The sequence below is a fragment of the Ambystoma mexicanum genome, chromosome 7p, assembly GCF_040938575.1.
Source record: "Ambystoma mexicanum isolate Mex_15411 chromosome 7p, UKY_AmexF1_1, whole genome shotgun sequence".
Taxonomy (NCBI): Eukaryota; Metazoa; Chordata; class Amphibia; order Caudata; family Ambystomatidae; genus Ambystoma; species Ambystoma mexicanum.
This window is the reverse complement of record NC_090939.1, coordinates 16,692,856-16,713,597: the sequence shown is the minus strand read 5'-3', so window position 1 is coordinate 16,713,597 and position 20,742 is coordinate 16,692,856. Positions and strand designations below refer to the sequence as shown.

At 55.0% G+C, this 20,742-nt stretch overlaps 1 protein-coding gene across 1 annotated transcript in view; it reads left to right on the top strand.

The window, feature by feature from the left end:
• The window catches only part of HSF2BP (heat shock transcription factor 2 binding protein), a 1,118,722-nt gene that overhangs the window by 559,127 nt on the left and 538,853 nt on the right, over positions 1 to 20,742 (top strand). The window lies entirely within an intron of this gene.

Sequence of the window (20,742 nt, the reverse complement as noted above, 5' to 3'; positions counted from 1 at the left end):
GTTACTTGTGTTTTAGGCTTTCCCCTTGGCGGCCAGGTAGGTGCACCCACACATGTGAGGTACCGTTTTTATCGGGACACCTGTGGGAACGCGTGACGGTAGGCCATGTGTTGTTGGGGGCGTTGTTCGATGGGTGCGTCGAGCGAAATGTGTGGAAAAAGCGTTTTTTTCCCCACATTTTGGACTTTGCAGGGATGTCTGGGTAAAAAAATCTGGGGCGATTTGGGCATATCATACCTCTGCGGATTCCCACGGGTGTCCTCTTTTCGGAAATGCATGGGGTTCCCTGTTTTCCTCGGTGGCTTGGACAGCCGAGGCCCATATCTGTATGATGTGAGAGTGTGACATTTCCGGTGTGAAAACAGACTTGGGGTTACTTGTGTTTTAGGCTTTCCCCTTGGCGGCCAGGTAGGTGCACCCACACATGTGAGGTACCGTTTTCATCGGGACACCTGTGGGAACGCGTGACGGTAGGCCATGTGTTGTTGGGGGCGTGTTTCGATGGGTGCGTCGAGCGAAATGTGCGGAAAAAGCGTTTTTTTCCCGACATTTCGGACTTTGCAGGGGTGTCTGGGTAAAAAAATCTGGGGCGATGTGCGCAAATCATACCTCTGCGGATTCCCACGGGTGTCCTCTTTTCGAAAATGCATGGGGTTCCCTGTTTTCCTCGGTGGCTTGGACACCCGAGGCCCATATATGTACGTTGTGCCGGTCGGCAGAATGTCTGAGATTTGCCTCTGAAAACAGACATGGGGTTACTTGTGTTTTAGGCTTTCCCCTTGGCGGCCAGGTAGGTGCACCCACACATGTGAGGTACCGTTTTTATCGGGACACCTGTGGGAACGCGTGACGGTAGGCCATGTGTTGTTGGGGGCGTTGTTCGATGGGTGCGTCGAGCGAAATGTGCGGAAAAAGCGTTTTTTTCCCCACATTTTGGACTTTGCAGGGATGTCTGGGTAAAAAAATCTGGGGCGATGTGCGCAAATCATAGCTCTGCGGATTCCCACGGGTGTCCCCTTTTCGAAAATGCATGGGGTTCCCTGTTTTCCTCGGTGGCTTGGACACCCGAGGCCCATATCTGTACGTTGTACCGGTCGGCAGAATGTCTGAGATTTCCCTCTGAAAACAGACTTGGGGTTACTTGTGTTTTAGTCTTTCCCCTTGGCGGCTAGGTAGGTGCACCCACACATGTGAGGTACCGTTTTCATCGGGACACCTGTGGGAACGCGTGACGGTAGGCCATGTGTTGTTGGGGGCGTGTTTCGATGGGTGAGCCGAGCGAAATGTGCGGAAATTGCGTATTTTTTCCCACATTTCGGACTTTGCAGGGGTGTCTGGGTAATAAATTCTGGGGCGATTTGGGCATATCATACCTCTGCGGATTCCCACGGGTGTCCTCTTTTCGGAAATGCATGGGGTTCCCTGTTTTCCTCGGTGGCTTGGACAGCCGAGGCCCATATCTGTATGATGTGAGAGTGTGACATTTCCGGTGTGAAAACAGACTTGGGGTTACTTGTGTTTTAGGCTTTCCCCTTGGCGGCCAGGTAGGTGCACCCACACATGTGAGGTACCGTTTTCATCGGGACACCTGTGGGAACGCGTGACGGTAGGCCATGTGTTGTTGGGGGCGTGTTTCGATGGGTGCGTCGAGCGAAATGTGCGGAAAAAGCGTTTTTTTCCCCACATTTCAGACTTTGCAGGGGTGTCTGGGTAAAAAAATCTGGGGTGATGTGCGCAAATCATACCTCTGCGTATTCCCACGGGTGTCCTCTTTTCGAAAATGCATGGGGTTCTCTGTTTTCCTCGGTGGCTTGGACACCCGAGGCCCATATCTGTATGTTGTGCCAGTCGGCAGAATGGCTGAGATTCCCCTCTGCAAACAGACTGGGGGTTGCTTGCATTTTTGGCTTGCCCCTTGCCAGCCAGGTAGGTGCACCCACGCATGTGAGGTACCGTTTTCATCGGGACACCTGTGGGAACGCGTGACGGTAGGCCATGTGTTGTTGGGGGCGTGTTTCGATGGGTGCGTCGAGCGAAATGTGCGGAAAAAGCGTTTTTTTCCCCACATTTCGGATTTGCAGGGGTGTCTGGGTAAAAAAATCTGGGGCGATGTGCGCAAATCATACCTCTGCGGATTCCCACGGGTGTCCTATTTTCGAAAATGCATGGGGTTCCCTGTTTTCCTCGGTGGCTTGGACACCCGAGGCCCATATCTGTACGTTGTGCCGGTCGGCAGAATGTCTGAGATTTCCCTCTGAAAACAGACTTGGGGTTACTTGTGTTTTAGGCTTTCCCCTTGGCGGCCAGGTAGGTGCACCCACACATGTGGGGTACCGTTTTCATCGGGACACCTGTGGGAACGCGTGACGGTAGGCCATGTGTTGTTGGGGGCGTTGTTCGATGGGTTCGTCGAGCGAAATGTGCGGAAAAAGCATTTTTTTCCCCACATTTTGCACTTTGCAGGGGTGTCTGGGTAAAAAAATCAGGGGCGATGTGCGCAAATCATACCTCTGCGGATTCCCACGGGTGTCCCCTTTTCGAAAATGCATGGGGTTCCCTGTTTCCTTCAGTGGCTTGGACACCCGAGGCCCATATCTGTACGTTGTGCCGGTCGGCAGAATGTCTGAGATTTCCCTCTGAAAACAGACTTGGGGTTACTTGTGTTTTAGGCTCTCCCCTTGGCGGCCAGGTAGGTGCACCCACACATGTGAGGTACCGTTTTCATCGGGACACCTGTGGGAACGCGTGACGGTAGGCCATGTGTTGTTGGGGGCGTGTTTCGATGGGTGCGTCGAGCGAAATGTGCGGAAAAAGCGTTTTTTTCCCCACATTTCGGACTTTGCAGGGGTGTCTGGGTAAAAAAATCTGGGGCGATGTGCGCAAATCATACCTCTGCGGATTCCCACGGGTGTCCTCTTTTCGGAAATGCATGGGGTTCCCTGTTTTCCTCGGTGGCTTGGACACCCGAGGCCCATATCTGTATGTTGTGCCAGTCGGCAGAATGTCTGAGATTTCCCTCTGAAAACAGACTTGGGATTACTTGTGTTTTAGGCTTTCCCCTTGGCGGCCAGGTAGGTGCACCCACACATGTGACGTACCGTTTTCATCGGGACACCTGCGGGAACGCGTGACGGTAGGCCATGTGTTGTTGGGGGCGTGTATCGATGGGTGAGCCGAGCGAAATGTGCGGAAATTGCGTATTTTTTCCCACATTTTGGACTTTGCGGGGGTGTCTGGGTAATAAATTCTGGGGCGATTTGGGCATATCATACCTCTGCGGATTCCCACAGGTGTCCTCTTTTCGGAAATGCATGGGGTTCCCTGTTTTCCTCGGTGGCTTGGACACCCGAGGCCCATATCTGTATGATGTGAGAGTGTGACATTTCCGGTGTGAAAACAGACTTGGGGTTACTTGTGTTTTAGGCTTTCCCCTTGGCGGCCAGGTAGGTGCACCCACACATGTGAGGTACCATTTTCATCGGGACACCTGTGGGAACGCGTGACGGTAGGCCTCGTGTTGTTGGGGGCGTGTTTCGATGGGTGCGTCGAGCGAAATGTGCGGAAAAAGCGTTTTTTTCCTGACATTTCGGACTTTGCAGGGGTGTCTGGGTAAAAAAATCTGGGGCGATGTGCGCACATCATACCTCTGCGGATTCCCACGGGTGTCCTCTTTTCGAAAATGCATGGGGTTCCCTGTTTTCCTCGGTGGCTTGGACACCCGAGGCCCATATCTGTACGTTGTGCCGGTCGGCAGAATGTCTGAGATTTCCCTCTGAAAACAGACTTGGGGTTACTTGTGTTTTAGGCTTTCCCCTTGGCGGCCAGGTAGGTGCACCCACACATGTGAGGTACCGTTTTCATCGGGACACCTGTGGGAACGCGTGACGGCAGGCCATGTGTTGTTGGGGGCGTTGTTCGATGGGTGCGTTGAGCGAAATGTGCGGAAAAAGCGTTTTTTTCCCCACATTTCGGACTTTGCAGGGGTGTCTGGGTAAAAAAATCTGGGGCGATGTGCGCAAATCATACCTCTGCGGATTCCCACGGGTGTCCCCTTTTCGAAAATGCATGGGGTTCCCTGTTTTCCTCGGTGGCTTGGACACCCGAGGCCCATATCTGTACGTTGTGCCGGTCGGCAGAATGTCTGAGATTTCCCTCTGAAAACAGACTTGGGGTTACTTGTGTTTTAGGCTTTCCCCTTGGCGGCCCGGTAGGTGCACCCACACATGTGAGGTACCGTTTTCATCGGGACACCTGTGGGAACGCGTGACGGTAGGCCATGTGTTGTTGGGGGCGTGTTTCGATGGGTGCGTCGAGCGAAATGTGCGGAAAAAGCGTTTTTTTCCCGACATTTCGGACTTTGCAGGGGTGTCTGGGTATAAAAATCTGGGGCGATGTGCGCAAATCATGCCTCTGCGGATTCCCACGGGTGTCCCCTTTTCGAAAATGCATGGGGTTCCCTGTTTTCCTCGGTGGCTTGGACACCCGAGGCCCGTATCTGTACGTTGTACCGGTCGGCAGAATGTCTGAGATTTCCCTCTGAAAACAGACTTGGGGTTACTTGTGTTTTAGGCTTTCCCCTTGGCGGCCAGGTAGGTGCACCCACACATGTGAGGTACCGTTTTCATCGGGACACCTGTGGGAACGCGTGACGGTAGGCCATGTGTTGTTGGGGGCGTGTTTCGATGGGTGAGCCGAGCGAAATGTGCGGAAATTGCGTATTTATTCCCACATTTCGGACTTTGCAGGGGTGTCTGGGTAATAAATTCTGGGGCGATTTGGGCATATCATACCTCTGCGGATTCCCACGGGTGTCCTCTTTTCGGAAATGCATGGGGTTCCTTGTTTTCCTCGGTGGCTTGGACAGCCGAGGCCCATATCTGAATGATGTGAGAGTGTGACATTTCCGGTGTGAAAACAGACTTGGGGTTACTTGTGTTTTAGGCTTTCCCCTTGGCGGCCAGGTAGGTGCACCCACACATGTGAGGTACCGTTTTCATCGGGACACCTGTGGGAACGCGTGACGGTAGGCCATGTGTTGTTGGGGGCGTGTTTCGATGGGTGCGTCGAGCGAAATGTGCGGAAAAAGCGTTTTTTTCCCCACATTTCGGACTTTGCAGGGGTGTCTGGGTAAAAAAATCTGGGGTGATGTGCGCAAATCATACCTCTGCGGATTCCCACGGGTGTCCTCTTTTCGAAAATGCATGGGGTTCTCTGTTTTCCTCGGTGGCTTGGACACCCGAGGCCCATATCTGTACGTTGTGCCGGTCGGCAGAATGGCTGAGATTCCCCTCTGCAAACAGACTGGGGGTTGCTTGCATTTTTGGCTTGCCCCTTGCCAGCCAGGTAGGTGCACCCACGCATGTGAGGTACCGTTTTCATCGGGACACCTGTGGGAACGCGTGACAGTAGGCCATGTGTTGTTGGGGGCGTGTTTCGATGGGTGCGTCGAGCGAATTGTGCGGAAAAAGCGTTTTTTTCCCCACATTTCGGACTTTGCAGGGGTGTCTGGGTAAAAAAATCTGGGGCGATGTGCGCAAATCATACCTCTGCGGATTCCCACGGGTGTCCTCTTTTCGAAAATGCATGGGGTTCCCTGTTTTCCTCGGTGGCTTGGACACCCGAGGCCCATATCTGTACGTTGTGCCGGTCGGCAGAATGTCTGAGATTTCCCTCTGAAAACAGACTTGGCGTTACTTGTGTTTTAGGCTTTCCCCTTGGCGGCCAGGTAGGTGAACCCATACATGTGGGGTACCGTTTTCATCGGGACACCTGTGGGAACGCGTGACGGTAGGCCATGTGCTGTTGGGGGCGTTGTTCGATGGGTGCGTCGAGCGAAATGTGCGGAAAAAGCATTTTTTTCCCCACATTTCGCACTTTGCAGGGGTGTCTGGGTAAAAAAATCAGGGGCGATGTGCGCAAATCATACCTCTGCGGATTCCCACGGGTGTCCCCTTTTCGAAAATGCATGGGGTTCCCTGTTTCCCTCAGTGGCTTGGACACCCGAGGCCCATGTCTGTACGTTGTGCCGGTCGGCAGAATGTCTGAGATTTCCCTCTGAAAACAGACTTGGGGTTACTTGTGTTTTAGGCTCTCCCCTTGGCGGCCAGGTAGGTGCACCCACACATGTGAGGTACCGTTTTCATCGGGACACCTGTGGGAACGCGTGACGGTAGGCCATGTGTTGTTGGGGGCGTGTTTCGATGGGTGCGTCGAGCGAAATGTGCGGAAAAAGCGTTTTTTTCCCCACATTTCGGACTTTGCAGGGTTGTCTGGGTAAAAAAATCTGCGGCGATGTGCGCAAATCATACCTCTGCGGATTCCACCGGGTGTCCTCTTTTCGGAAATGCATGGGGTTCCCTGTTTTCCTCGGTGGCTTGGACACCCGAGGCCCATATCTGTATGTTGTGCCGGTCGGCAGAATGTCTGAGATTTCCCTCTGAAAACAGACTTGGGATTACTTGTGTTTTAGGCTTTCCCCTTGGCGGCCAGGTAGGTGCACCCACACATATGAGGTACCGTTTTCATCGGGACACCTGTGGGAACGCGTGACGGTAGGCCATGTGTTGTTGGGGGCGTGTATCGATGGGTGAGCCGAGCGAAATGTGCGGAAAAAGCGTTTTTTCCCCACATTTCGGACTTTGCAGGGGTGTCTGGGTAAAAAAATCTGGGGCGATGTGCGCAAATCATACCTCTGCGGATTCCCACGGGTGTCCTCTTTTCGGAAATGCATGGGGTTCCCTGTTTTCCTCGGTGGCTTGGACACCCGAGGCCCATATCTGTATGTTGTGCCGGTCGGCAGAATGTCTGAGATTTCCCTCTGAAAACAGATTTGGGATTACTTGTGTTTTAGGCTTTCCCCTTGGCGGCCAGGTAGGTGCACCCACACATATGAGGTACCGTTTTCATCGGGACACCTGTGGGAACGCGTGACGGTAGGCCATGTGTTGTTGGGGGCGTGTATCGATGGGTGAGCCGAGCGAATTGTGCGGAAATTGCGTATTTTTTCCCACATTTCGGACTTTGCGGGGGTGTCTGGGTAATAAATTCTGGGGCGATTTGGGCATATCATACCTCTGCGGATTCCCACGGGTGTCCTCTTTTCGGAAATGCATGGGGTTCCCTGTTTTCCTCGGTGGCTTGGACACCCGAGGCCCATATCTGTATGATGTGAGAGTGTGACATTTCCGGTGTGAAAACAGACTTGGGGTTACTTGTGTTTTAGGCTTTCCCCTTGGCGGCCAGGTAGGTGCACCCACACATGTGGGGTACCGTTTTCATCGGGACACCTGTGGGAACGCGTGACGGTAGGCCATGTGTTGTTGGGGGCGTTGTTCGATGGGTGCGTCGAGCGAAATGTGCGGAAAAAGCGTTTTTTTCCCCACATTTCGCACTTTGCAGGGGTGTCTGGGTAAAAAAATCAGGGGCGATGTGCGCAAATCATACCTCTGCGGATTCACACGGGTGTCCCCTTTTCGAAAATGCATGGGGTTCCCTGTTTTCCTTGGTGGCTTGGACACCCGAGGCCCATATCTGTACGTTGTGCCGGTCGGCAGAATGTCTGAGATTTCCCTCTGAAAACAGACTTGGGGTTACTTGTGTTTTAGGCTTTCCCCTTGGCGGCCAGGTAGGTGCACCCACACATGTGAGGTACCGTTTTCATCGGGACACCTGTGGGAACGCGTGACGGTAGGCCATGTGTTGTTGGGGGCGTGTTTCGATGGGTGAGCCGAGCGAAATGTGCGGAAATTGTGTTTTTTTCCCCACATTTCGGACTTTGCAGGGGTGTCTGGGCAAAAAAATCTGGGGCGATGTGCGCAAATCATACCTCTGCGGATTCCCACGGGTGTCCCCTTTTCGAAAATGCATGGGGTTCCCTGTTTTCCTCTGTGGCTTGGACACCCGAGGCCCATATCTGTACGTTGTGCCGGTCGGCAGAATGTCTGAGATTTCCCTCTGAAAACAGACTTGGGGTTACTTGTGTTTTAGGCTTTCCCCTTGGCGGCCAGGTAGGTGCACCCACACATGTGAGGTACCGTTTTGATCGGGACACCTGTGGGAAGGCCATGTGTTGTTGGGGACGTGTTTCTATGGGTGCGTCGAGCGAAATGTGCGGGAAAAGCGTTTTTTTCCCCACATTTCGGACTTTGCAGGGGTGTCTGGGTAAAAAAATCTGGGTCGATGTGCGCAAATCATACCTCTGATGATTCCCACGGGTGTCCCCTTTTCGAAAATTCATGGGGTTCCCTGTTTTCCTCTGTGGCTTGGACACCCGAGGCCCATATCTGTACGTTGTGCCGGTCAGCAGAATGTCTGAGATTTCCCTCTGAAAACAGACTTGGGGTTACTTGTGTTTTAGGCTCTCCCCTTGGCGGCCAGGTAGGTGCACCCACACATGTGAGGTACCGTTTTCATCGGGACACCTGTGGGAACGCGTGACGGTAGGCCATGTGTTGTTGGGGGCGTGTTTCGATGGGTGCGTCGAGCGAAATGTGCGGAAAAAGCGTTTTTTTCCCACATTTCGGACTTTGCGGGGGTGTCTGGATAATAAATTCTGGGTCGATTTGGGCATATCATACCTCTGCGGATTCCCACGGGTGTCCTCTTTTCGGAAATGCATGGGGTTCCCTGTTTTCCTCAGTGGCTTGGACACCCGAGGCCCATATCTGTATGATGTGAGAGTGTGACATTTCCGGTGTGAAAACAGACTTGGGGTTACTTGTGTTTTAGGCTTTCCCCTTGGCGGCCAGGTAGGTGCACCCACACATGTGAGGTACCGTTTTCATCGGGACACCTGTGGGAACGCGTGACGGTAGGCCATGTGTTGTTGGGGACGTGTTTCGATGGGTGCGTCGAGCGAAATGTGCGGAAAAATCGTTTTTTCCCCACATTTCGGACTTTGCAGGGGTGTCTGGGTAAAACAATCTGGGGCGATGTGCGCAAATCATACCTCTGCGGATTTCCACGGGTGTCCTCTTTTCGAAAATGCATGGGGTTCCCTGTTTTCCTCGGTGGCTTGGACACCTGAGGCCCATATCTGTACGTTGTGCCGGTCGGCAGAATGTCTGAGATTTCCCTCTGAAAACAGACTTGGGGTTACTTGTGTTTTAGGCTTTCCCCTTGGCGGCCAGGTAGGTGCACCCACAAATGTGAGGTACCGTTTTCATCGGGACACCTGTGGGAACGCGTGATGGTAGGCCATGTGTTGTTGGGGGCGTGTTTCGATGGGTGAGCCGAGCGAAATGTGCGGAAATTGCGTTTTTTTCCCCACATTTCGGACTTTGCAGGGGTGTCTGGGTAAAAAAATCTGGGGCGATGTGCGCAAATCATACCTCTGCGGATTCCCACGGGTGTCCCCTTTTCGAAAATGCATGGGGTTCCCTGTTTTCCTCTGTGGCTTGGACACCCGAGGCCCATATCTGTACATTGTGCCGGTCGGCAGAATGTCTGAGATTTCCCTCTGAAAACAGACTTGGGGTTACTTGTGTTTTAGGCTTTCCCCTTGGCGGCCAGGTAGGTGCACCCACACATGTGAGGTACCGTTTTCATCGGGACACCTGTGGGAACGCGTGACGGTAGGCCATGTGTTGTTGGGGACGTGTTTCTATGGGTGCGTCGAGCGAAATGTGCGGAAAAAGCGTTTTTTCTCCAGCATGGGGTCTGGCATGGATTCACATGCTCATGAATATTCCCCGTCGTCAGGCTGGGAATCCTCGGTAAAGAAAAAACCAGTATCAGTTTCGTTTCTGATCTGTCTTTCGTAGCAATAACCAATCACTGGTCTCTGCGTCATACTGACCACAGCCAATGACTGCCCTCTACCTAAGCACCGCCTCTGGCAGCCATCTTCAGATTTTTACCGCACGTTCATGTGTTGGGATCCTCGTGCTATTGCTCTCGAGCGTTAGTGCTATTTTTTCGCGCTTTTTTCACAAAAACTTCGATTCTTCGGTCAAAGAGCCTCAAGCTCCACCGATCCTACATCCGATCTACGGGGACCCGTGTCGGATTCATCTGTGCCCCTCAAGGGTGAAGATTTCGTCGAGCTACGCTTCGGAGGACTCCAGAAGCTTCTCAGGCCCGGTCTCGGAGATGGCCCAGGAGAAGGGAAGCTCGACGCCCGGAAAGCTGTTCAGGGTCTGCCCTGGATGCCAGCTGCAGAACGTCTTTAAGGAGGACGAACACTCTTTCTGCCTTTACTGCCTTCATGAGGACAAAACGCACGTGGAGAAGGACTGTGCGTTTTGCGGCAACATGTCGGAACGGACCATGAAGGACCGTCATCAACGTCTCGCCAACTGGCTGCAGGGTAAGAGCCCGTCTGGCGAGAAGAAGAAGAAATCCGAGCGGTCTTCTAAGACCTTTGAGGGCGCCCCGGCGACGGGGGCCCAACATAAGGCCAAGCACCGCGAGTCCGCTGGCACCGGGAGCGCCGAACGGTCGGGCTCTACGGGCGCCAGGCAGGGCGCACCCTCCCCGGCACCATCAACCACGAGCCAACGCTCTGGGTCGGGTAAGAGGAAGGCCGAGCACCCGGCGAAGCTCCTGGAGAGGCCCCGGTCGAGCTCGAAGGCAGAGGAGGAGCGTGGCAGTGCCCCCTCCCTCAAGGACAAGGCGGTGAGCGCACCTAGGGTGGTGAAGGCCTTGATCCATCCGACCAAGCCCTCTATCGAAACGGTCGCGGCGGCCCTGGCCCAGCCTGTGGAGGCTACTCCAGTGGTGGCGACCTCAGGGCCCAGAATCTCCCTGCCTCCTCGGAGGGAGTCTTCTTTTATGCCCATCGATAGGACCCCCGTGAAACCCTCCGTGGAGAAGAAGGGGGGGCAGGGCGTCGTCGTAGATTCGGCCTCAACCTCAGAAGAAGAGCTGGTCGAGGTCTTAAGCCACGGCCTAGGCGTGGAACAAGACCAGCCCGTCGGAATGGGTCCCGACGCAGGCGACGACGACGACATCGTCGAGGATGCCGACGGGGCCCCTGCTCGCCCGTCGGATTCCCCTCTGCCAGCGCCGCGAGACAACTCGGCGGCCATTTTGTTGGCCATACAGTCCTTATGCACTGAGATAAGGACGAGGCTACCGTTGCCGACGGAGGAACCTCTCCCGTCGGGGGATCCAGAACCGGGACCTTCTGGTGTTCCCCCTGCCAAGAAAAGAAGGATCCATCCTCCACCTCCTTTTCAACCGTCGCGCCCCGTCCAGCCCTCCTCCCCGTCCACCCGAGGGGATGATACGGGGACTGACACGGCAGCGACGGGTACGGACGACGAGGCATACGACGAGGATTTTCCGTCGTCGCCCCCCACCAGGGCTTCTCCGCCCGACGAGATCGGATCTTTCCATTCCATGATCTCCAGGGCTTCCGAGCTTTTTCAACTCTGCCCCGAGGAGAAGAAAAAGGAAGGCTTCCTTTATCAGCGGCGCGAGGCCAAGAGGAAGACGGTCCTCGCAGTGCCTCTGTTGGACGACATTTGGGATGAGGGCCTTTCCCTCCTCAAGAACCCTTCCACGACGCCAGCTAGAAGAGACCGGTACGAGAAGAAGTACCGGGTCCCGGACACGGCCCCCCTATGCCTCCGGGCGCAGCCTACCCCGGACTCCGTCGTCTCCGCGGCGGCCAGGAAGAAAGCGGGGGGGGGTGCGGCCTCCACATCGACTTCCCCGCCGGACGGCGAGGGAAAGAAATTGGATGCTATGGGACGTAGAGTCATCTCGTCGGCAGCGACGACGATTAAAGCGGCCAACGCCTTGGCTATCGTGGCCCGCTACGACAGGGAGCTCTGGTACAAGATGGCTCCCCTGCTGGATTTTCTGCCGGACGACAAGAGGGCTGAGGCCCTTGAGATCCTCCAGGAAGGTGAAGTGGCTTCGGACCACGCCATCACCGTGGCGACGGACATCGCCGACGCTGGGTTCCGCCAGCTAGGCAACGGCGTTTGCCTTCGACGTCGTGGATGGCTCAAAGCTACGGATTTTCGGCAGGACGTCCAGACCAGAGTCCTGGACATGCCCTTCGACGGGAACAACCTGTTTGGGAAGACGGTGGACGATTCCCTCCAGGCCATCAAGGCGGATACTGAGACGGCCCGGGCCCTGGGAGTCCTGCAGCAACGACGGACGCCCTTTCGGAGCGGCGGAGGCAAGGGCGCCTCCAAAGGTTCCGGTGGCGGTTTCGCTTCCTACCGTCAAGCGGCCCGCTCGTCGTCGCAAGAGGCCTACAGAGGACGAGGCAAGTCTAGCGGACCCCGCCGTCGTCGCCAAGGAGGTCAAGGCGGCAAGGCCGCGTCCAAGCAGGATTGAACCGGCCGTGGGGTCGGGCCCCCACCGAAGCACCCCGGTGGGAGGCCGGCTGGCGGGCTTCGTCAGCGTGTGGGAGTCCATCTCCACCGACCGTTGGGTGCTGGACGCCCTGGCCCGGGGCCACGCGCTCGAGTTTCAAAGAAGGTGCCCGCGCGTCCCCCCCGTGGCCAGGAGAGAACTTCACGTCCCTCAACTTCTCCTGGAGGTAAAGGCGATGCTCAGAAAGGGCGCCATCGAACTCGTCCCAAAGAGGCTTCGGGGCTCCGGAGTCTACTCGCGATACTTCCTCGTGAAGAAGAAGACGGGAGGATGGCGCCCCATCCTAGACCTGCGACGGCTGAACAAGTTCATCAAGGCGCAGAAGTTCCGGATGGTCACCTTACAGCACGTCCTGGGTCAACTGGAGGAAGGAGACTTCCTGTCGTCGTTGGATTTGGAGGATGCCTACTTCCACATTCCAATCCTAAAGGGGCACCGAAAATTCCTCAGGTTCGTGGTCCAAGGGCGTCATTACCAGTTCAAAGCCCTTCCCTTCGGACTGCGGTCGGCACCCAGGGTATTCACCAAGTGCCTCGCACCGGTGGCGGCGCAGCTGCGCCGCGAGGGGATTCACGTCTACCCCTACCTGGACGACTGGCTCATCCGCGCCAAGACGAAGGAGCTCGCCGTGGTCCACACGGCAAGGACCGTCCAACTCCTCACGGACCTGGGATTCTCCGTGAACTACACCAAATCCCACCTGGTGCCCGCGCAAGTCGCACTGTTTCTGGGAGCGAGGCTCGACACAGTGTCCCTTCTGGCCTCCCCGTCGGAGGAGAGGACCAGGACCATCTTGGGCAAGGTGCAACGGATGCTGGTGGCCGACGCGGCCAAAGTGAGATCCATCAAGTCCCTCCTCGGGATGATGTCTTCCTGCATCTACCTCATTCCCATGTGCAGGCTCCGGATGCGCCCGTTGCAAGAATTCCTGGATGCGCGCTGGATCCAGACGACGGGCAGCTTCGAAGAAAGGATCAAGCTCGACGAGAGTTTCCGGCGAGCGATACGGTGGTGGGGCACCCGCGCGCATCTGACGGCGGGCATGGACTTCCAGACCCCAGCCCACCAGGAGACTGTGACCACGGATGCCTCCCTGGAAGGGTGGGGAGCGCACACCGAAAATCTGCACGCGAGGGGACTCTGGCTCCCGACGGAGAAGTCCCTGCATATCAACGTCCTGGAGCTCCGTGCAGTGTTTTGGGCCCTCAGGTCCTTCCTTCCGTCCCTGAAGGGCAAGGTGGTGAGGATCTTCACCGACAACACCACCACCATGTTTTACATCAGGAAACAGGGCGGAACCAGGTCCCCAGCGCTGTCCAAGGAGGCGCAGGACCTGTGGCATTGGGCCGTCGCCCAAGGGATTTTTCTGGTGCCGTTTCATCTGGCAGGGATAAAAAACACCATCGCCGACTCACTCAGCAGGGAGCTGCGCTCGTGCCACGAGTGGGAACTACGGCAGGATCTGGTGGATCGCCTCTTCCGACGGTGGGGCACACCCCAGATCGACCTGTTCGCGACGGCGACGAACACCAAGTGCCGGAGGTTCGCCAGCAGGTTTCCCCAGACGAGGAGCATGGGCGATGCTTTCTCGTTCCCCTGGGAGGGCCTGTTCCTCTACGCGTTCCCTCCCTTGCCTCTGCTAATCCGGCTCGTCAACCAGCTCAAGAGGTCACGGTGCAGGATGATCCTCGTCGCACCTGCGTGGCCGAGGCAGATATGGTTCCCGGACCTTCTGGACTTGTCAGCGTCCCCGCCGATCAAGCTGCCGGCGGACGCAGACCTACTCTCCAGGGAAGGAGGCGCCATCCTCCACCACGACCCGAAGTCGCTGAACTTGCAGGCCTGGCTCCTGCAGCGCTAGAGTTTGGAGGATACGACATACCGGCCGATTGCAGAGAGGTTCTTGCAAAGGCCAGGGCGTCCTCGACTCTTAAATGCTACGGACACAAATGGAAGAGGTTCTCTGTCTGGTGCCACGCACAGAAGATTAACCCTCTACGGATTACGGCTCCCCAAGTACTGCCGTACCTGCTGACGCTGGCCAAAGCTGGACTGGCACACGCGTCCATCAAGATTCATCTTGCTGCGATCTCCCGATACACCAGAACCACGGGGCGGACGTCCTTGTGGTCTCATCGTCTGGTGAAAGAGTTCATGAAGGGACTATTCAGATCGTTCCCGCCGGTGAAGGCTCCGGCCCCGGCGTGGGAGCTCAACGTGGTGCTGACCAAGCTCATGGGACCTCCGTTCGAGCCTCTGCACTCGGCCCCGTTGAAGTTTCTATCGTGGAAGACAGCTTTTCTCGTGGCCATCACCTCCGCACGACGAGTGGGAGAGATCCAGGCCCTTTCCTGCAAGGCCCCGTACTTGACTTTCCACGACACGAGGGTAGTGCTCAGGACGCACCCCTCCTTCATGCCCAAGGTACCGTTGGACTTCCATCTCAACGAACCCTTGGTGTTACCTGTGTTCTTCCCGTCGCCTTCGTCGCCGGCTGAGAGGACTTTGCACTCGCTGGATGTAGCTAGAGCGCTGAAGTTCTACGTGGATCGCACGAAGGGTTTTCGGAAGACGTCACAACTCTTTGTGAACTTTGGACCTGTCAATCAGGGGAAGGCTCTCTCGAAGGCTTCCATCTCCAGATGGCTCTCCGGCTGTATCATGTACTGTCACCGGTTGGCAAACCGACCGCTGCCTGGCCGTCCGAGAGCCCATTCCACCAGAGCGATCGCAGCTACCACGGCGTTCCTATCTGGTGTGCCCCTGCTGGACATATGCAGGGCTGCTACGTGGAGGTCGACGCACACCTTCACGAAATTCTACTGCGTCGACCGGGATTCCAGGGAGGAGTCCAGGGTCGGCCAAGCAGTGCTGCGCAACCTGTTCGCCTGAGGTGAGCCTGGTGAGGAGGTAAGATGCTTAATGTTGAGTTGATGTGATGCTTAATGTTGAGCCTTTGCCACCTCCCGTGGTTGTGCATGTGTGTACTGCTATGTATTCTTTATTCATGAGCATGTGAATCCATGCCAGACCCCATGCTGGAGAAGGAACAAGTTACTTACCTGTAACTGTTGTTCTCCAGCATGGGTCTGGCATGGATTCACATGCGAACCCTCCCGCCTACCCCTCTGCGGCTCTTCACTTGGTCATACTGCCACTTCACGTGCTTCCAAATCTGAAGATGGCTGCCAGAGGCGGTGCTTAGGTAGAGGGCAGTCATTGGCTGTGGTCAGTATGACGCAGAGACCAGTGATTGGTTATTGCTACGAAAGACAGATCAGAAACGAAACTGATACTGGTTTTTTCTTTACCGAGGATTCCCAGCCTGACGACGGGGAATATTCATGAGCATGTGAATCCATGCCAGACCCATGCTGGAGAACAACAGTTACAGGTAAGTAACTTGTTCCTTTCCCCACATTTCGGACTTTGCAGGGGTGTCTGGGTAAAAAAATCTGGGTCGATGTGCGCAAATCATACCTCTGCGGATTCCCACGGGTGTCCCCTTTTCGAAAATGCATGGGGTTCCCTGTTTTCCTCTGTGGCTTGGACACCCGAGGCCCATATCTGTACGTTGTGCCGGTCGGCAGAATGTCTGAGATTTCCCTCTGAAAACAGACTTGGGGTTACTTGTGTTTTAGGCTTTCCCCTTGGCGGCCAGGTAGGTGCACCCACACATGTGAGGTACCGTTTTGATCGGGACACCTGTGGGAAGGCCATGTGTTGTTGGGGACGTGTTTCTATGGGTGCCTCGAGCGAAATGTGCGGGAAAAGCGTTTTTTTCCCCACATTTCGGACTTTGCAGGGGTGTCTGGGTAAAAAAATCTGGGTCGATGTGCGCAAATCATACCTCTGATGATTCCCACGGGTGTCCCCTTTTCGAAAATTCATGGGGTTCCCTGTTTTCCTCTGTGGCTTGGACACCCGAGGCCCATATCTGTACGTTGTGCCGGTCAGCAGAATGTCTGAGATTTCCCTCTGAAAACAGACTTGGGGTTACTTGTGTTTTAGGCTCTCCCCTTGGCGGCCAGGTAGGTGCACCCACACATGTGAGGTACCGTTTTCATCGGGACACCTGTGGGAACGCGTGACGGTAGGCCATGTGTTGTTGGGGGCGTGTTTCGATGGGTGCGTCGAGCGAAATGTGCGGAAAAAGCGTTTTTTTCCCACATTTCGGACTTTGCGGGGGTGTCTGGGTAATAAATTCTGGGTCGATTTGGGCATATCATACCTCTGCGGATTCCCACGGGTGTCCTCTTTTCGGAAATGCATGGGGTTCCCTGTTTTCCTCGGTGGCTTGGACACCCGAGGCCCATATCTGTATGATGTGAGAGTGTGACATTTCCGGTGTGAAAACAGACTTGGGGTTACTTGTGTTTTAGGCTTTCCCCTTGGCGGCCAGGTAGGTGCACCCACACATGTGAGGTACCGTTTTCATCGGGACACCTGTGGGAACGCGTGACGGTAGGCCATGTGTTGTTGGGGACGTGTTTCGATGGGTGCGTCGAGCGAAATGTGCGGAAAAATCGTTTTTTCCCCACATTTCGGACTTTGCAGGGGTGTCTGGGTAAAACAATCTGGGGCGATGTGCGCAAATCATACCTCTGCGGAGTTCCACGGGTGTCCTCTTTTTTCGAAAATGCATGGGGTTCCCTGTTTTCCTCGGTGGCTTGGACACCCGAGGCCCATATCTGTACGTTGTGCCGGTCGGCAGAATGTCTGAGATTTCCCTCTGAAAACAGACTTGGGGTTACTTGTGTTTTAGGCTTTCCCCTTGGCGGCCAGGTAGGTGCACCCACAAATGTGAGGTACCGTTTTCATCGGGACACCTGTGGGAACGCGTGACGGTAGGCCATGTGTTGTTGGGGGCGTGTTTCGATGGGTGAGCCGAGCGAAATGTGCGGAAATTGCGTTTTTTTCCCCACATTTCGGACTTTGCAGGGGTGTCTGGGTAAAAAAATCTGGGGCGATGTGCGCAAATCATACCTCTGCGGATTCCCACGGGTGTCCCCTTTTCGAAAATGCATGGGGTTCCCTGTTTTCCTCTGTGGCTTGGACACCCGAGGCCCATATCTGTACGTTGTGCCGGTCGGCAGAATGTCTGAGATTTCCCTCTGAAAACAGACTTGGGGTTACTTGTGTTTTAGGCTTTCCCCTTGGCGGCCAGGTAGGTGCACCCACACATGTGAGGTACCGTTTTCATCGGGACACCTGTGGGAACGCGTGACGGTAGGCCATGTGTTGTTGGGGACGTGTTTCTATGGGTGCGTCGAGCGAAATGTGCGGAAAAAGCGTTTTTTTCCCCACATTTCGGACTTTGCAGGGGTGTCTGGGTAAAAAAATCTGGGTCGATGTGCGCAAATCATACCTCTGCGGATTCCCACGGGTGTCCCCTTTTCGAAAATGCATGGGGTTCCCTGTTTTCCTCTGTGGCTTGGACACCCGAGGCCCATATCTGTACGTTGTGCCGGTCGGCAGAATGTCTGAGATTTCCCTCTGAAAACAGACTTGGGGTTACTTGTGTTTTAGGCTCTCCCCTTGGCGGCCAGGTAGGTGCACCCACACATGTGAGGTACCGTTTTCATCGGGACACCTGTGGGAACGCGTGACGGTAGGCCATGTGTTGTTGGGGGCGTGTTTCGATGGGTGCGTCGAGCGAAATGTGCGGAAAAAGCGTTTTTTTCCCCACATTTCGGACTTTGCAGGGGTGTCTGGGTAAAAAAATCTGGGGCGATGTGCGCAAATCATACCTCTGCGGATTCCCACGGGTGTCCTCTTTTCGAAAATGCATGGGGTTCCCTGTTTTCCTCGGTGGCTTGGACACCCGAGGCCCATATCTGTATGTTGTGCCGGTGGGCAGAATGTCTGAGATTTCCCTCTGAAAACAGACTTGGGATTACTTGTGTTTTAGGCTTTCCCCTTGGCGGCCAGGTAGGTGCACCCACACATGTGAGGTACCGTTTTCATCGGGACACCTGTGAGAACGTGTGACGGTAGGCCATGTGTTGTTGGGGGCGTGTATCGATGGGTGAGCCGAGCGAAATGTGCGGAAATTGCGTATTTTTTCCCACATTTCGGACTTTGCGGGGGTGTCTGGGTAACAAATTCTGGGGCGATTTGGGCATATCATACCTCTGAGGATTCCCACGGGTGTCCTCTTTTCGGAAATGCATGGGTTTCCCTGTTTTCCTCGGTGGCTTGGACACCCGAGGCCCATATCTGTATGATGTGAGAGTGTGACATTTCCGGTGTGAAAACAGACTTGGGGTTACTTGTGTTTTAGGCTTTCCCCTTGGCGGCCAGGTAGGTGCACCCACACATGTGAGGTACCGTTTTCATCGGGACAACTGAGGGAACGCGTGAAGGTAGGCCATGTGTTGTTGGGGACTTGTTTCTATGGGTGCGTCGAGCAAAATGTGCGGAAAAAGCGTTGTTTTCCCCACATTTCGGACTTTGCAGGGGTGTCTGGGTAAAAAAATATGGGGCGATGTGCGCAAATCATACCTCTGCGGATTCCCACGGGTGTCCCCTTTTTGAAAATGCATGGGGTTCCCTGTTTTCCTCTGTGGCTTGGACACCCGAGGCCCATATCTGTACGTTGTGCCGGTCGGCAGAATGTCTGAGATTTCCCTCTGAAAACAGACTTGGGGTTACTTGTGTTTTAGGCTTTCCCCTTGGCGGCCAGGTAGGTGCACCCACACATGTGAGGTACCGTTTTCATCGGGACACCTGTGGGAACGCGTGACGGTAGGCCATGTGTTGTTGGGGACGTGTTTCGATGGGTGCGTCGAACGAAATGTGCGGAAAAATCGTTTTTTTCCCCACATTTCGGACTTTGCAGGGGTGTCTGGGTAAAACAATCTGGGGCGATGTGCGCAAATCATACCTCTGCGGATTCCCACGGGTGTCCTCTTTTCGAAAATGCATGGGGTTCCCTGTTTTCCTCGGTGGCTTGGACACCCGAGGCCCATATCTGTACGTTGTGCCGGTCGGCAGAATGTCTGAGATTTCCCTCTGAAAACAGACTTGGGGTTACTTGTGTTTTAGGCTTTCCCCTTGGCGGCCAGGTAGGTGCACCCACACATGTGAGGTACCGTTTTCATCGGGACACCTGTGGGAACGCGTGACGGTAGGCCATGTGTTGTTGGGGGCGTTGTTCGATGGGTGCGTCGAGCGAAATGTGCGGAAAAAGCGTTTTTTCCCCACATTTCAGACTTTGCAGGGGTTTCTGGGTAAAAAACTCTGGGGCGATGTGCGCAAATCATACCTCTGCGGATTCCCACGGGTGTCCTCTTTTCCAAAATGCATGGGGTTCCCTGTTTTCCTCGGTGGCTTGGACACCCGTGGCCCATATCTGTACGTTGTGCCTGTCGGCAGAATGTCTGAGATTTCCCTCTGAAAACAGACTTGGGGTTACTTCTGTTTTAGGCTTTCCCCTTGGCGGCCAGGTAGGTGCACCCACACATGTGAGGTACCGTTGTCATCGGGTCACCTGTGGGAACGCGTGACGGTAGGCCATGTGTTGTTGGGGGCATTGTTCGATGGGGGCGTCGAGCGAAATGTGCGGAAAAAGTGTTTTTTTCCCCACATTTCGGACTTTGCAGGGGTGTCTGGGTAAAAAAATCTGGGGCGATGTGCGCAAATCATACCTCTGCGGATTCCCACGGGTGTCCCCTTTTCGAAAATGCATGGGGTTCCCTGTTTTCTTCTGTGGCTTGGACACCCGAGGCCCATATCTGTACGTTGTGCCGGTCGGCAGAATGTCTGAGATTTCCCTCTGAAAACAGACTTGGGGTTACTTGTGTTTTAGGCTTTCCCCTTGGCGGCCAGGTAGGTGCACCCACACATGTGAGGTACCGTTTTCATCGGGACACCTGTGGGAACGCGTGACGGTAGGCCATGTGTTGTTGGGGGCGTGTTTCGATGGGTGCGTCGAGCGAAATGTGCGGAAAAAGCGTTTTTTTCCGCACATTTCGGACTTTGCAGGGGTGTCTGGGTAAAAAATTCTGGGGCGATGTGCGCAAATAATACCTCTGCGGATTCCCACGGGTGTCCTCTTTTCGAAAATGCATGGGGTTCCCTGTTTTCCTCGGTGGCTTGGACACCCGAGGCCAATATTTGTAAGTTGTGCCGGTCGGCAGAATGTCTGAGATTTCCCTCTGAAAACAGACTTGGGGTTACTTGTGTTTTAGGCTTTCCCCTTGGCGGCCAGGTAGGTGCACCCACACATGTGAGGTACCGTTTTCATCGGGACACCTGTGGGAACGCGTGACGGTAGGCCATGTGTTGTTGGGGGCGTTGTTCGATGGGTGCGTCGAGCGAAATGTGCGGAAAAAGCGTTTTTTCCCCACATTTCAGACTTTGCAGGGGTTTCTGGGTAAAAGAATCTGGGGCGATGTGCGCAAATCA